Source organism: Mobula hypostoma, chromosome X2 (assembly GCF_963921235.1).
Source record: "Mobula hypostoma chromosome X2, sMobHyp1.1, whole genome shotgun sequence".
Taxonomy (NCBI): domain Eukaryota; kingdom Metazoa; phylum Chordata; class Chondrichthyes; order Myliobatiformes; family Myliobatidae; genus Mobula; species Mobula hypostoma.
The window spans coordinates 28,772,251-28,787,055 of NC_086129.1; positions in this window are offsets into that span (position 1 = coordinate 28,772,251).

Below are 14,805 nucleotides of genomic sequence, written 5' to 3' on the forward strand. Positions count from 1 at the left end.
TACTTTGATAACAAAATTAACTCTTGAAACTTTGAACCTTTATGGTAAGTTGTCCTCTGTTAGTGATGGTCAATTTTCTCTCTAAGGTGTGCACACATACATCTCTTGCTACTAATGCACAAAGGAATTTAAACTGCGCACAAAAGGTTGTCATCCTCTACCTTGTCGTCTTGCTAAGTATATTTCACAATCATACACAATCACATTCCCTTTTCTGGTTTCTGATGTGCACAGTGTTGACAATGTGGAGTTTCTGCAGATCTTAGAACTGGCTTATTTATACTATTTTTATTGAAGAAATTATTCAATGTGCGCTTGTTGTTGTCACTGGGCAAAAGAATTGCACAGCACAAGATTTTTGCGCACACTGGTCATTACAAATTGGTGATTGTGGTATGGGTTGGAAGCTCGCATTGGTGTTGAGTGTGCAAATGTGCAATAAATAAATGTGCAATAAATGTGCAATAAATGTGCAATAAATCAGGCATGAGTCCTGACCTAGAGGTGAAGGAGTAGTAGGGTGTAGTGTTGTAAGCTGGAGGTAAGATGAGGCATTTGAAGCTGCATTAACTTATTACACTGTTTTGACACTGTGATATGCTTAAGTATTTTTCAACAGAGTAAATGGAACCTTGGCTCCTGGCATTACCATCCAGGGTTATCTGTTCTCACAGCCTTATGAGAATATGCTCAGAGGCCCTCCTGCCCTCATAGATACAGGACCATTCTTCTACAATCAACATTCTCCACCAAGATCTCAGCAAAACATCTGAAGATCTTGGGAGTCTGCACTTTGTGCAGTCCGCATTGTGTAGTTCTTCAGAATTTCCCAGGTCAGGTTGCCTTCCTGCTTAACCAGCACCTTTATGAGGTCTAGGTGAGATCTCACCAGCACAGGCTCACAACACTGGCCCTTCACTCGTGCATTCAACTCAACACAGTTCATGTTGGTTGCCTGCAGTATGCAAGGAAATGAGCAGGCAGCACAGAAAAGCATGCTGCCAGTGTAGTAATCAACAAGCACTCAAAGATTACTGTATGTATCAGGCTTGTAGCAGTGTAAGATGTTATTTTCAGACTATTCAGTTTAGGCCCCTGGTTATCTCTTTCCTCATTTTAATACTCAGTGACGTTGCCTCCTTCTTTATAAATAGCTCCTTTGGTTTGGGGATGACTTTCTTTCCCTCTGCTTTTGTGGAATGAGGTGACAAATGAGACCAATAAGGACAGGAATGGTACATTCTTCCAATGATGGCATGGGTGATATTCACCTCATTTGTGAATTAGTCTGCCCCTTCTGTTGGATTTGCACATGCTCCCTGGTGGATGGACATGAAGTTCACAAAACTGAATGCTCTTTCTCTCCAGAAGGTCTCCATTTGAATGATTCCCAAGAATCATTAGGAACATTGTATGGTTTCCAAGGACTAGTTGTTAGAATCTATTCCAGCAATTAACTTTTTGTTGGCCTTACAACAATACTGCATTGCACTGTTGCCTCGATTTCAAATGAGAAATTGCCCGCATTATGTGAAATCCGAAGACGAGATCTTATTTCCCTGGGGTCATGATCTGTTTAGGTTGAGTCCATAGCCAGTCTGGGGTGGAATCACTACGTTATGGTACTTGCCCTGTATGTTGCCTCAGAGAATTCTGTTCTGTTAGCTTGCTGCAGAATTCCATAATAATTTCTAATAAAAAACAGCCTTGCCAGATGTTTCTAGGAACTGCTGGATAGATTTTACTTAACTTAGATTCAAGATGTGTTCATCACTGGCACGATTAAAATTTATTGCTAATGTTTGCTTGTCTCTGGACAGAATGGCTTGCTGGACCATTTCACACCATTGTAATAGCCAATTCCTTTACACTGTGTCCAGAGCCACATATAATCTAGATTGGATGAGAATGACAGATTTCCTCTCCTGGATAGCATTAGTGAAGATGATGGATTTGCACAATAAAGTAATGGTTTCATGCTTGTCAGTACCAGCGAATAGTTGTTCCTTGTGGGAAAAAAAATCCAGATTACTAACTGAATTTAAATTATGGTGAGATTTGAACTCAAGTCTACTGAATTTTTTGACAAGGTCTCCAAATAACTCATCCAGTAAGTAAAGCACCATGCCACTAATCAGAGCTAGAGACTTTACTAGTGAGATAGAACAAGTCCTACAGAGATTAAGCCCCACTCAAAGTTACTTTGATAACCTCTGGTTACCAAATTGGCCATTTGTAGAACTCAGCAGATCTACTGTGATGAAGTGCTTTGAGAGGTTGATAATGGGCCTGGACCCACTGCAATTTGCTTACTACCATAACAGTTTTATAGCAGACACAATCTCACTGGCTTTCCAGCCTTGGACCACCTGGACAACAGAAATGCCTACATCAGGCTGATATTTATTGATCACAGCTTGCCGTTCAACCCCATCATCCCCTCAGTACTAATCAACAAGCTTCAAAACCTTGGCTTCTGTACCTATAGTCATAGTCATACTTTATTGATCCCGGGGGAAATTGGTTACCTCCGTCTGAAACTAGATTCTTGAGTTCCGCATTAGGAGACCACAGTCAGTACGGATTAGTGGTAATATCTCCTCCACCCTGGCAATCAACACATGCACACGTCAAGGATTTGTGCTTAGCCCACTGTCCTACTCTCTCTGCACTCATAACTGTGTGGCTAGGCACAGCTCAAATGCCATCTATAAATTTACCAATGACACCACTGTTGTTGACAGATTCTCCGATGGCAATGAGGAGGCGTGCAGGAGTAAAATGGATCTGCTGCTCAAGTGCTGTTGCAACAACAACCTTACACTCAATATCAGCAAGACCAAGGAATTGATTGTAGATATCGGGAAAGGGAAGTCAGAAGAACATAAACCAAACCTCATTTCAGAGACAGTGATGGAAAGGTGATCAGATTCAAATTCCTGGATGTCAACATCTCAAAGGATTTATCTTGGGCTCACCATGACAAAGGCATGCTAGCAGGTATAAGTCATTCAGGGATGAAGAGGTTTGGCACGTCACCAAATATTCCAGCAAATCTCTACAGATGTATTGTGGAGAGCATTCGGACTGGTTGCATCACTATCTAGTATGGAGGCTGCGATGCACAGAGGCCTCAGAGGGTTGTAAACTCAGCCAGCTCCGTCAGGGGAACAAGCCATCCCACCGTCAAGGACATCTTCCAAAGATGATGCCTCAAGAAGGTGGCATTCATCATGAGGGACTCTGACCATGCGGGACATGCCCTCTTCTCATGACTACCATCAGGGAGGAAGTACAGGATCCTGAGGATCCATACTCAGCATTTTAGTAACAGCTTCTTCCCTATTGCCATCAATTTGCACAGCTCTTAAATATTGCCATTTAAGGGCTGCACAAAGAGAGGATAGACATTTAAGAGGGAGTGAGGAGAAGAGAGAAGGGGCATAGATGATGGATCATACAGAGAGAAGGGAGACAGGGATGGCATGGAGCGGAAGAGAAAGAGTGAAGGGCAAGGAGAAGAAAATTGGGAGGGAGGAAAGGGTGCTGGCTGGGGCTACAGCAACAACGAAAACAAGTGAAAGTCAAACTTCTGGAGAACCCAGCATGTTGAACAGCATTGGTTGGTTGGGAGAAAAAGAACTGTAATATAGAAACATAGAAAGTAGGTGCAGGAATAGGCCATTCGGCCCTTCGAACCTGCACCGCCATTCAGTACAATCATGGCTGATCATCCAAATCAGAACCCTGTACCAACCTTCCCTCCATACCCCCGATCCCTTTAGCCACAAGGGCCATATCTAACTCCCTCTTAAATATAGCCAATGGACTGGCCTCAACTGTTTCCTGTGGCAAAGAATTCCACAGATTCACCACTCTCTGTGTGAAGAAGTTTTTCTTCATCTCGGTCCTAAAAGGCTTTCTCTTTATCCTCAAACTGTGACCCCTCGTTCTGGACTTCCCCAACATCGGAAACAATCTTCCTGCATCTAACCTGTCCAATCCCTTTAGAATTTTATATGTTTCAATCAGATTCCCCCCTCAACCTTCTAAATTCCAACGAGTACAAGCCCAGTCGATCCAGTCTTTCATCATATGAAAGTCCTGCCATCCCAGGAATCAATCTGGTGAACCTTCTTTGTACTCCCTCTATGGCAAGAATGTCTTTCCTCAGATTAGGGGACCAAAACTGCACACAATACTCCAGGTGTGGTCTCACCAAGGCTTTGTACAACTGCAGTAGTACCTCCCTGCTCCTGTACTCAAATCCTCTTGCTATGAATGCCAGCATACCATTCACCTTTTTCACCACCTGCTGTACCTGCATGCCCACTTTCAATGACTGGTGTATAATGACACCCAGGTCTCGTTGCACCTCCTCTTTTCCTAATCGGCCACCTTTCAGATAGTAATCTGTTTTCCTGTTCTTGCCACCAAAGTGGATAACCTCACATTTATCCACATTAAATTGCATCTGCCATGAACTTGCCCACTCACCTAACCTAACCTATCCAAGTCACCCTGCATCATCTTAGCATCCTTCTCACAGCTAACACTGCCGCCCAGCTTCGTGTCATCCGCAAACTTGGAGATGCTGCATTTAATTCCCTCATCCAAGTCATTAATATATATTGTAAACAACTGGGGTCCCAGCACTGAGCCTTGCGGTACCCCACTAGTCACCGCCTGTCATTCTGAAAAGGTCCCGTTTATTCCCACTCTTTGCTTCCTGTCTGCCAACCAATTCTCTATCCACATCAATACCATACCCCCAATACCATGTGCTTTAAGTTTGCACACTAATCTCCTGTGTGGGACCTTGTCAAAAGCCTTTTGAAAATCCAAATATACCACATCCACTGGTTCTCCCCTATCCACTCTACTAGTTACATCCTCAAAAAATTCTATGAGATTCGTCAGACATGATTTTCCTTTCACAAATCCATGCTGACTTTGTCCGATGATTTCACCGCTTTCCAAATGTGCTGTTATCACATCTTTGATAACTGACTCTAGCATTTTCCCCACCACCGATGTCAGGCTTACCGGTCTATAATTCCCCCAGTTTCTCTCTCCCTCTTTTTTTTTTAAAAAGCGGGGTTACATTAGCCACCCTCCAATCCTCAGGAACTAATCCAGAATCTAAAGAGTTTTGAAAAATTATCACTAATGCATCCATTATTTCTTGGGCTACTTCCTTAAGCACTCTGGGTTGCAGACCATCTGGCCCTGGGGATTTATCTGCCTTTAACCCCTTCAATTTACCTAACACCACTTCCCTACTAACATGTATTTCACTCAGTTCCTCCATCTCACTAGACCCTCAGTCCGTTACTATTTCCTGAAGATTATTTATGTCCTCCTTAGTGAAGACAGAACCAAAGTAGTTATTCAATTGGTCTGCCATGTTCTTGTTCCCCTTGATCAATTCACCTGTTTCTGACTATAAGGGACCTTGCCTTAAAATAACCTCATCTGTAATTGTTATTTCAATTTTTCTTCACAGGTAGCTTTATTCCCTAACACCTTTCTTTTGCAATCTTTGGAATCTCAAGAACCTTCCTGGACTGCAGTGGTACGAGCCAGGGGGAACTTTACTAATACACAACCACCATCTGTGGATGCCATTACATTTGTCTCTTGCAGGTTGTCAAGTGTCTGTTTAGTATTAGTTACACTTAGTGGAGAGAATTGATGGAGTTCAGGTCAATTGAAGTATATCAGAAGGCAATGCATTACCTCTGAATTGTTTTCCTTCAGTGATCCAAGTACTCTGTTTATCCTGGATCAGGCAACCAGAGATGGTGAAACAATTGTTGCTTTGTTAACGTGATTGATATGGAAAGAATTCACTGCTGTGTTGATTTCACTCACCCACCCTCACCCTCTGTCACTTCTGATGACATCATCAATGAGCTCAACGCTCACTTTCAAATTCAAGTTCAAGTTTATTGTTGTCATGAGCGTGCATATATAGAGTATAAATGCTATGAAAAGTGGCTTTCTGGAGCAGCAGCACTGTACATTGCAAGATGAGGCCAAACTCATAAATTGAAATTAGCATAAATTATACATAGTTTACACATGTGCAAAAGAAACATAATGATTTAAGCACTAGATTGAGAAAGAGAAAAGGATCAAAATATAGTCAGAGGTAGTATTAAGATGTTTCAGGTTGGTTCAAGATCTTGATGGCAGTAAGAAAGAATTATTGTTGAACCTGGAGGTATAGGTCTTCAGGCCTGTCTGATGGTAGGATCAGGAAGAGGGAATGGCTGGTTGGTGAAGGTCCCAGATGACAGATGCTGCCTTCCTGAAATGTCACCTCTTGATGGTGGGGAGAGCTGTACCCATGTTAGAGATGGTTGAGTCTATCACTCTCTGTTGCTTCCAGCAGTCCTGTGCATTGGAGCTTCCCTACTAAGCCATGGTGCAACAATTCAGAATGCTTTCCACTGTACATCCTTAGAAGTTTATCAGAACCTTCAATGATGTTTTCAATAAGGACTAAAAATGATGTAAAAATGCACAATTGATAGCTGTATTTTACACTCACTGCAAATCATGCACCCCTTCACCAAACATACTGAACATGAATTAAAGAGTACCAACTATGGTGCACACCCATTGTAGCTGCATGGACAATGACTGGTTTGCTTCAGTAGCCATCAGCTCATAATGCTATTAAGTTTTCAGTCACTTTTAACCACAAGAATCAATGTTCCTGCCTGTGTTGTAAACCTGTGCTTGGTTTTGGATTAAATGGATACATTCATGGCAGATGGGGAGGATATTTGGTCAGACACTCTGCTCATTACTGTTCTCCCTCCCCCAATCTTCCATTCTCATTTTCATTCTCTTCTGTGGCAGCTTTATTCACTGTTATGGAGAAGAGTGTTTGATTTGATTCCTCGTGGTCAGCTAAGGCCTCAAAGGACATCTCCACATTACTGCACTCAGGAAGCAAGCAGGAAGAGTTTTAATGAAACATAAAGAGAGAACCCACACTGATGAATTGATATAACATAATCACATAGAATGTAGAAATTGTAGCAGGGGAAAGCCATTCACCCCAAAGCCTGTTCTAGCACTCAACAAGATTGTTGGTGTGTCATAAAAGGGGTGCATTGGGAACGGACCCAAAAGCAAGATACAGACACTGAAGTACTAGGGACAGGACTAGGATGCAGGACCTGGGCTACGACATGGACAAGAAACAGGGAACCCAGACAAGGAACCATGAACTAGGATCCTGGGCTTGGGAAAGCGGGACCAGGACTAGGAACTATGAACTAGGAGTCTGAGCCAGAGACTGGACAAGGACCCAGAACCTGGATCTTGCCTCGGGCTCAGACCCTAGAACTAGGCACGGACATGACATGGCTACAGGACAGGACGAGACTGGGGTCTTGAGTCTTGAGGCTGGGGGCTGGGTTTCTTGAGGTTGGACGAGGACATAATGGGGCAAGGGTACTTCAAGGCAACTCCTGGGCAGGACACAAGACTCCACCCCACAGAGGCAAGGACAGGGAGGGATAAACCTAACTACAGGGTAACAGCAATCAGCCTGGCTTACCTGACAGAGGCAAGGGACAGGAAGGGAGCTAGGTCCAGGGTGGCTCCAAGACTCGAGGCGGCCAGTAACCTCAGCAGGCTACAGAATAGCCACATCCATATCTCGATGACTGCACTAGCCTTCCACCAGTGGGTTGCTCCAAGAGGAGACTGACAAGATGACGCAGCAACCACACCCTATCCCAGGGCCACTTATATTCCCAGCCCCAAGATGAGCATCAGGTGCTTATGGTTAAGTCCAACTGAAACAAAGGACAGCCGGAAGACCCAGAGTCCGGAGTCCACGGACCAGACCGTGAACCGGAATGCGGATTTCGGACCGGACCATGACATGGTGATCCTCCACCTCAATATCGCTTTGTTAATCTACCCCCCCGTGTTCCTTGATTCTCCTTATATTCAATCTCAGTTTTAAGAGAACTCATTGACGACTCTCAGGGTAAAGATTCACCACCCATTGAGTGAAGAAATTTATCCTCAGCAATTTCAATTGGTTCATTGATTATTTTGAGATTATTAACCCCAGTTCCAGGCTTCTCTGTCAGGTGAAATATCCTCATGTCTATATTATAAATGCTACTAAGAATTTAATTCATAAGTATTACACGTGTTTTTTTTTTAAATTTTGCAGAACAATAATGTTGAAAGCCTGTTTCTCGATACATGTAACTTGGCCTGGGACTGGAAAAATGGTGTGTTTTGTCTCTTGTGGAAGCACAGAGATGACAACAGCAAATTCATTGAAACAATGTGCTAGGCTACAGATCAAATGCTGAGAAATAGGATTAGCCAAAATATTCATTTATGGCCTCTTGCTCAACCAAATAACCACTATTGCATGATTATAGGTAATAAGAAGCAAAGTTGCTGGACCTGCTGACAAATGTATATCTCTGGAGATTAGGGCCACAATTATTGTTAAATTCACTACTGACCCAATATTAAAAAGCTATGCTCCTCTCATCAATGGGGCTTCTGTTTGCCTTCGATGAGCTCATTGGTTATGTTTGCTAAATGGCTCCACTACTCTATTTCCAGCTTCATTTCTTTGTCTTTGATCACCTGCATGTGCCAATACTATCTAATCTGAGCTCAAGGAACAGCTCCCCATCTTCTGATGAGATTGATTACAGCCTTTCAGACTCCACACTGAATTCAGCCATTTCAGTTCTGCTGATATCCTAGCCACATATCACACATAGCCAGCATTCAAAGATTTTTCTTCTCTCTTCTTCTGGCATCTCACATTTCAATTTTTTTTTTTCCTAGCATGTCGTAGACACACTTTTATTCTACTAGTCTTTATCATCCTCTCACTGCTGGTTCCATAATCACTTGTGTCACTCACTCACAAATTCATGGACATGTCTCCCCTTAATTAGAAGGCATGTCATGTTGTTTGCTGCGAGTCTTTTGCTCAGGCATTATAACAATGCACCATCTAAACTTGCAGGTGATCTTAAGACATTCCATGGCTTGAAGTTTTAGGGAGTTATCTTCAGTGTTCTGGGGATTTCTCAAATCACACTATAGAAGTAGTTTGGTAATTAAATCTATCTTTGTTGAAGCCTGCTGGACTCAACTTGGCTGCATCATTTTTTGCACAGTTCTCTAAACTTGCCCCTTTCTAAAGTAAGGTCCTTGATCTAAGACACTCGCGGTTTCCATGTCTCCAGGTGTTGCCCAGCTGCTCAATATTTACAGCATTTTCTGTTTTATTTCTGGGACTTGTAATGACTGTTTTGGTGACCTTCATAATTTTGTGATGGACACATCAAAAGTCATACTTCGTTTGGGAAAAATGTCAAATTTTGTTGTCTTACCTTTGTAGAAGCCACTAGTTATAAAATCACAATAATCATTTAAAATACAATGGAAGTGTAAATAAATCCTAATTTGTCTCTTACTTGATGCCTAGGGTGATTTTAACAATATGAGTGTCATTGCATGAATTTCTTCAGCAGTCATTAGGTACCCATATATACTTTGGAAACTATATTACCACAGATTGGTACTACTTTCTCAATATATTCAATCAAAATAAACTTATGTTTATTTAACATTATGTCCATTTAGAATCACCACCAATCCCTCCAGCATGAGATTGTATTTGAATTATTCAGTCCTGATTCAGAATTAAGTAAAGCAGTCAATATGAATGCAGCAACACGTCACACTTGAGAATACATGAAATGGGCAGTTGATCAGTTTTTGGTAGTGTAGATTAGTCATGAGTATTGGGCAAGTTCCTCAACACTGTCCCCTCTTTCAAATGATGCCAAGTAAATTAATTAGTCATGCTGCCTAGATTGATGCTAGTGTTAATCATGTCTGCTTTATTTTGCATATACTCTGTTAATATAGGTGTCGTAATTACTTAGAGTGAAATACTACCCAGATGTTTTGAAGAAGTGGTTATATTACTCAGAGAAACATTCTCCCTCCATCATGATGAAGACCATAAACAAGTCAAGTCAAGTCACTTTTTATTGTCATTTCGACCATAACTGCTGGTACAGTACACAGTAAAAACGAGACATTTTTCAGGACCATGGTGCTACATGAAACAATACAAAAACTACACTGAACTATGTAAAACAGCACAAAAACTACACTAGACTACAGACCTACCCAGGACTGCATAAAGTGCACAAAACAGTGCAGGCATTACAATAAATAATAAACAAGACAATAGGCACAGTAGAGGGTATAGAAGGTTGGTGTCAGTCCAGGCTCTGGGTATTGAGGAATCTGATGGCTTGGGAGAAGAAACAGTTACATAGTCTGGTCGTGAGAGCCCGAATGCTTCAGTGCCTTCTGCCAGATGGCAGGAGGGAGAAGAGTTTATATAAGGGGTGGGAGGGGTTCTTCATAATGCTGTTTGCTTTATGGATGCAGCGTGTGGTGTAAATGTCTGTAATGGCGGGAAGAGAGACCCCAATGATCTTCTCAGTTGACTTCACTATCCGCCTATCCGCTGCAGGATCTTGCGATCCGAGATGGTGCAATTTCCGAACCAGGCAATGGTGCAGCTGCTCAGGATGCTCTCAATACAACCTGTGTAGAATGTGGTGAGGATGGGGGGTGGGAGATGGACTTTTCTCAGCCTTTGCAGAAAGTAGAGACACTGATGGGCTTTCTTTGCTATGGAGCTGGTGTTGAGGGACCAGGTGAGATTCTCCACCAGGTGAACACCAAGAAGTTTGGTGCTCTTAACAAACTCCCATTGATGTTCAGCGGAGAGTGGTCGCTCCATGTCCTCCTGAAGTCAACAACCATCTCTTTTGTTTTGTTCACATTCAGAGACAGGTCGTTGGCTCTGCCCCAGTCCGTTAGCCACTGCACCTCCTCTCTGTATGCTGACTCATTGTTCTTGCTGATGAGACCCACCACGGTTGTGTCATCGGCGAACTTGATGACGTGGTTTGGGCTGTGTGTTGCAGCACAGTCGTGGGTCAGCAGAGTGAACAGCAGTGGACTGAGCACACTGCCCTGGGGGGCCCTCGTGCTCAGTATGATGGTGTTGGAGATGCTGCTACCAATTCGGACTGACTGAGGTCTCCCAGTCAGGAAGTCTAGGATCCAGTTGCAGAGGGAGGGGTTCAGGCCCAGTAGGCTCAGCTTTCCAATCAGTTTCTGAGGAATGATTGTGTTGAATGCTGAACTGAAGTCTATGAACAGCATTCGAACATACGTGTCTTATTTGTCCAGGTGGAGGGTGATGGCAATGGCGTTGAGACGGTTGGGACGATACGCGAACTGCAGGGGGTCCAGTGAGGGGGGCAGCAGGGTCTTGATGTGCCTCATGACGAGCCTTTCGAAACACCTCATGATGATGGATGTGAGTGCAACAGGACGGTAGTCATTGAGGCAGGACACTGAAGACTACTTCCGTACGGAGACGATGGTGGCGGCCTTGAAGCACATAGGAACGACAGCGCTGCTCAGGGAGATGTTGAAGACGTCAGTGAGAATCTCAGTTAGCTGGTCTGCACATCCTCTAAGCACTCTACCAGGAATATTGTCTGGTCCAACAGCCTTCCATGGGTTGACCATGCACAGGGTTCTCCTCACATCGGCCATGGTAAGACACAGCACCCTCATTTGGAGGAGGGGTGGTCTTCCTCGCCGCCACGTTATTTTCCGCCTCAAAACGAGCGTAGAAGTTGTTCAACGCATCTGGGAGGGAGGCATCACCAACACAGGCAGGTGGTGTTGTCTTGTAGGTGGTGATGTCCTGAATGCCCTTCCACATGCGCCGCCTGTCGCTGCTGTCCTGGAAGTGGTTGTGGATTCGCTGGATGTGTGCACGCTTTGCCTCTCTGATCGCCCGGGACAGTTTGGCCCTCGCTGTTGTTAGGGCTGCCTCGGCACCTGCTCTGAAGGCAGAGTCACGGGTCCTCAGCAGCGCACGCACCTCCGTGGTCATCCATGGCTTCTGGTTAGTGCGTTTATTGATGGTCTTAGCCACACCTTAAAAAATCTTCAAAAATAAGGATCTTCCTGAGCAAGATGATATGAAACTAAGAACTATAATCATTTAGGGAACGGTATTTTTGAAATAGATGAAAACCTTACTAAAACACCTTTGGAGCTAATAGGTTCAAGGCCTACTCCAAAGATAACCTACTTGAGGAGCCCCGTACAGAAGGTGTGTTTCACTATCTGGTGTAGGTTTGTTGTCCAGACATTATAAACAAGGAACTTTGTAACTTTGCAGATAGATGTGAACATTCCATGCACTGTTTGATGGAGACTAGAGGATTTTTCCCGGTATCCAGACAATTTCTTTCTTGTTTGTCAAACAACATTATGGAATCAGATTGTCTGCTATTAACTATTTTGTTGGAGTTTGCAGTACTCATTTTGGCTTTACATTACAATTGTGAGATCATTGCAAAAATATTTCACTGTCTGCAATGTGCTGGTTCCAATAAACCAAGGTCATGAAAGGTGCTGCATGAAATACAAGATTTTTAAAAATTGTTTTTCATGTTGAATTGTTTCTGGTTAATACAGAAATGAAAAATTTCTCAAGTAGAAAGTTGGCAAAACGGCAAAATAGTGAGTACTGCAGTAAATAGTTCGACATTTAATCAAGGTTAGATCAAACAAGTATCTTCAGCAGTAATACATTTTCCTTCCATGATTAACATCAAAAGGGTTTTGCATAAAGTGTTGCTGTTAAGTTTATGCTTAAACATACCGTTCTTAATGTTCATGGGCAGCAATCCAGGGACTTGGTTTACCAATATGGACACATGAGTTCAAATCCTATCACAGTAGCTGAGGAATTTAAATTTAAGAATTTAAATAAATCAGGATTAAGAATGTAGGGACGATGGCTTCTCGATAAAATGATAAAACAGAGCTACTAAATTGTCATTAATTACTATCTGATTAATCAAAATGCCTGGGGAATAGAATCTTGCAAAGTCTGGCTTAAATATGATTTCAGAGCCTTAGCAATGTAATTGACTCTTAACTGTTGAGCTCAGGGTCAGTGTGGGATGAGCTATAAATTCTAGATTTTACATTACAGTTTTGAACTGATTGTATAGTGAAAGATAAATAATATCTTAAAAATAAAAATAAAGATAAGTAATTAGCAGCTTTATATATTCATTTATTTGGATGCGGGTGTACAGGAACAACATTAATTATTAATCCAGAATTGCCATTCAGAAGGTGGTGTTGAGCCTCTTACTTGAACCACTGCAGTCCATCCGGTGAAAATACTTCCACAGTGCTGCTGGTTAGGGAGTTCCAGGATTTAGAGAGATCAATGATTAAAATATTCAAAATCAGGATTTTGAGGGACCTACACTGATGGGTTACATGCATCTGCTGCCCTTGTCCTTTTTGATTGTAAAGGGTGGTGGCCTGGGAAATGCCAGGCAAATAATCATGATGCATTTTATGGATGGTGCACACTGCAATCATTGTGCACATGGGGAGGGGGGATTAAGTATTTGGAATGGTTGATGGGTTGTAATCCAAATGAAGTGCTTTATCCTAAATAGTGCTGAGCTCCTTGAGAGCAGTTGGCATTGCACTCATCCAGGCAATTGAAGAAGACTCAGTATTGCTTCTGATATGTACTTGATGGATGACGGAAAAGTTTTGGAGTGTCAAGAAGTAAGTCATGTACTTCAGAGTACACCACATATTATTTATGTGGCTAGTCAAGTGAAAATTTAGAGCAATGGATATTGATCACGGTGGACTCGTAAATGAAAATGTCATTGAAAGCCAAGGGTAGGCAGCTAGTTTTCTCTTGTTGGAGATAGTAATTTTGTAGCATCTTTGTGGGAGAAATTTATTCTTGCCACTTACCACCCTGTCCCTCAGTGTTACAGTATCTAGTTCTTGCTACACACATGCAAGGGCTGATTCCTTTGCTAAGGAGTTACAAAAATAATTGACCAGTTTTCATACAGCAAATATTACCAGTTGACATTTTGGTGAAAGGAAGGTCATTGATGAAGCAACTGGAAATGGCTGGCCGAGGTTGCTGCTTCAAGGAACTCTAAGCTGATGTCTTGGGCTGAGATGATCAAACTCCCATCACCATAGTCATCGTACTTGTGTGAAGTATGGCTCCAACGACTGGACTGTTTTTTTTTGCCACGGTCAGTTTTACCAAGGATTAGTTAATGCTGTCAAGGACAGTCACCCTCTACCCCTCACCTCTGAAATTCAGCTTTCTATGATAAGATCTGGAACTAAGCGTTCCTGGAGAAAGCCAAAATGAACATCAGCGTGGAGACTACATGCGAGTATGTGCTGCAGATAATGATGGGTTCTTCACTTTGCTTATGATTGGGAGTTGATAAACAGACCAAAAAAAAATTGCAGGTTGGATTGTCTTGGTTTTTGATGAACAGGACATAGGTTAGCACTTTTCCACATGGTCAGGTGGATGTCAATGTTATAACTATGCACATGCAGTTCTAGATAAATGACCTTCAGCACCATGGTTGGCATGTTGTATGATCCCAAAGTCTTGACTGAATCCAGTACTCTCAGCCATTTCATGTATAATGTGCAGCAAACTGAATTGGCTTGAGTATGGTCTGTGAAAGCTATTATTAAGAAGAGCATTGCTCTAACACAAATGAGATTTTTTTTATATTTGTGCACTTCATGAGCAGGTATAACATTATGTGATTCACTATCTGATCCATAAGGCAGCACTGCTGAACTGAATATGTGGCAAGATCTCACAAG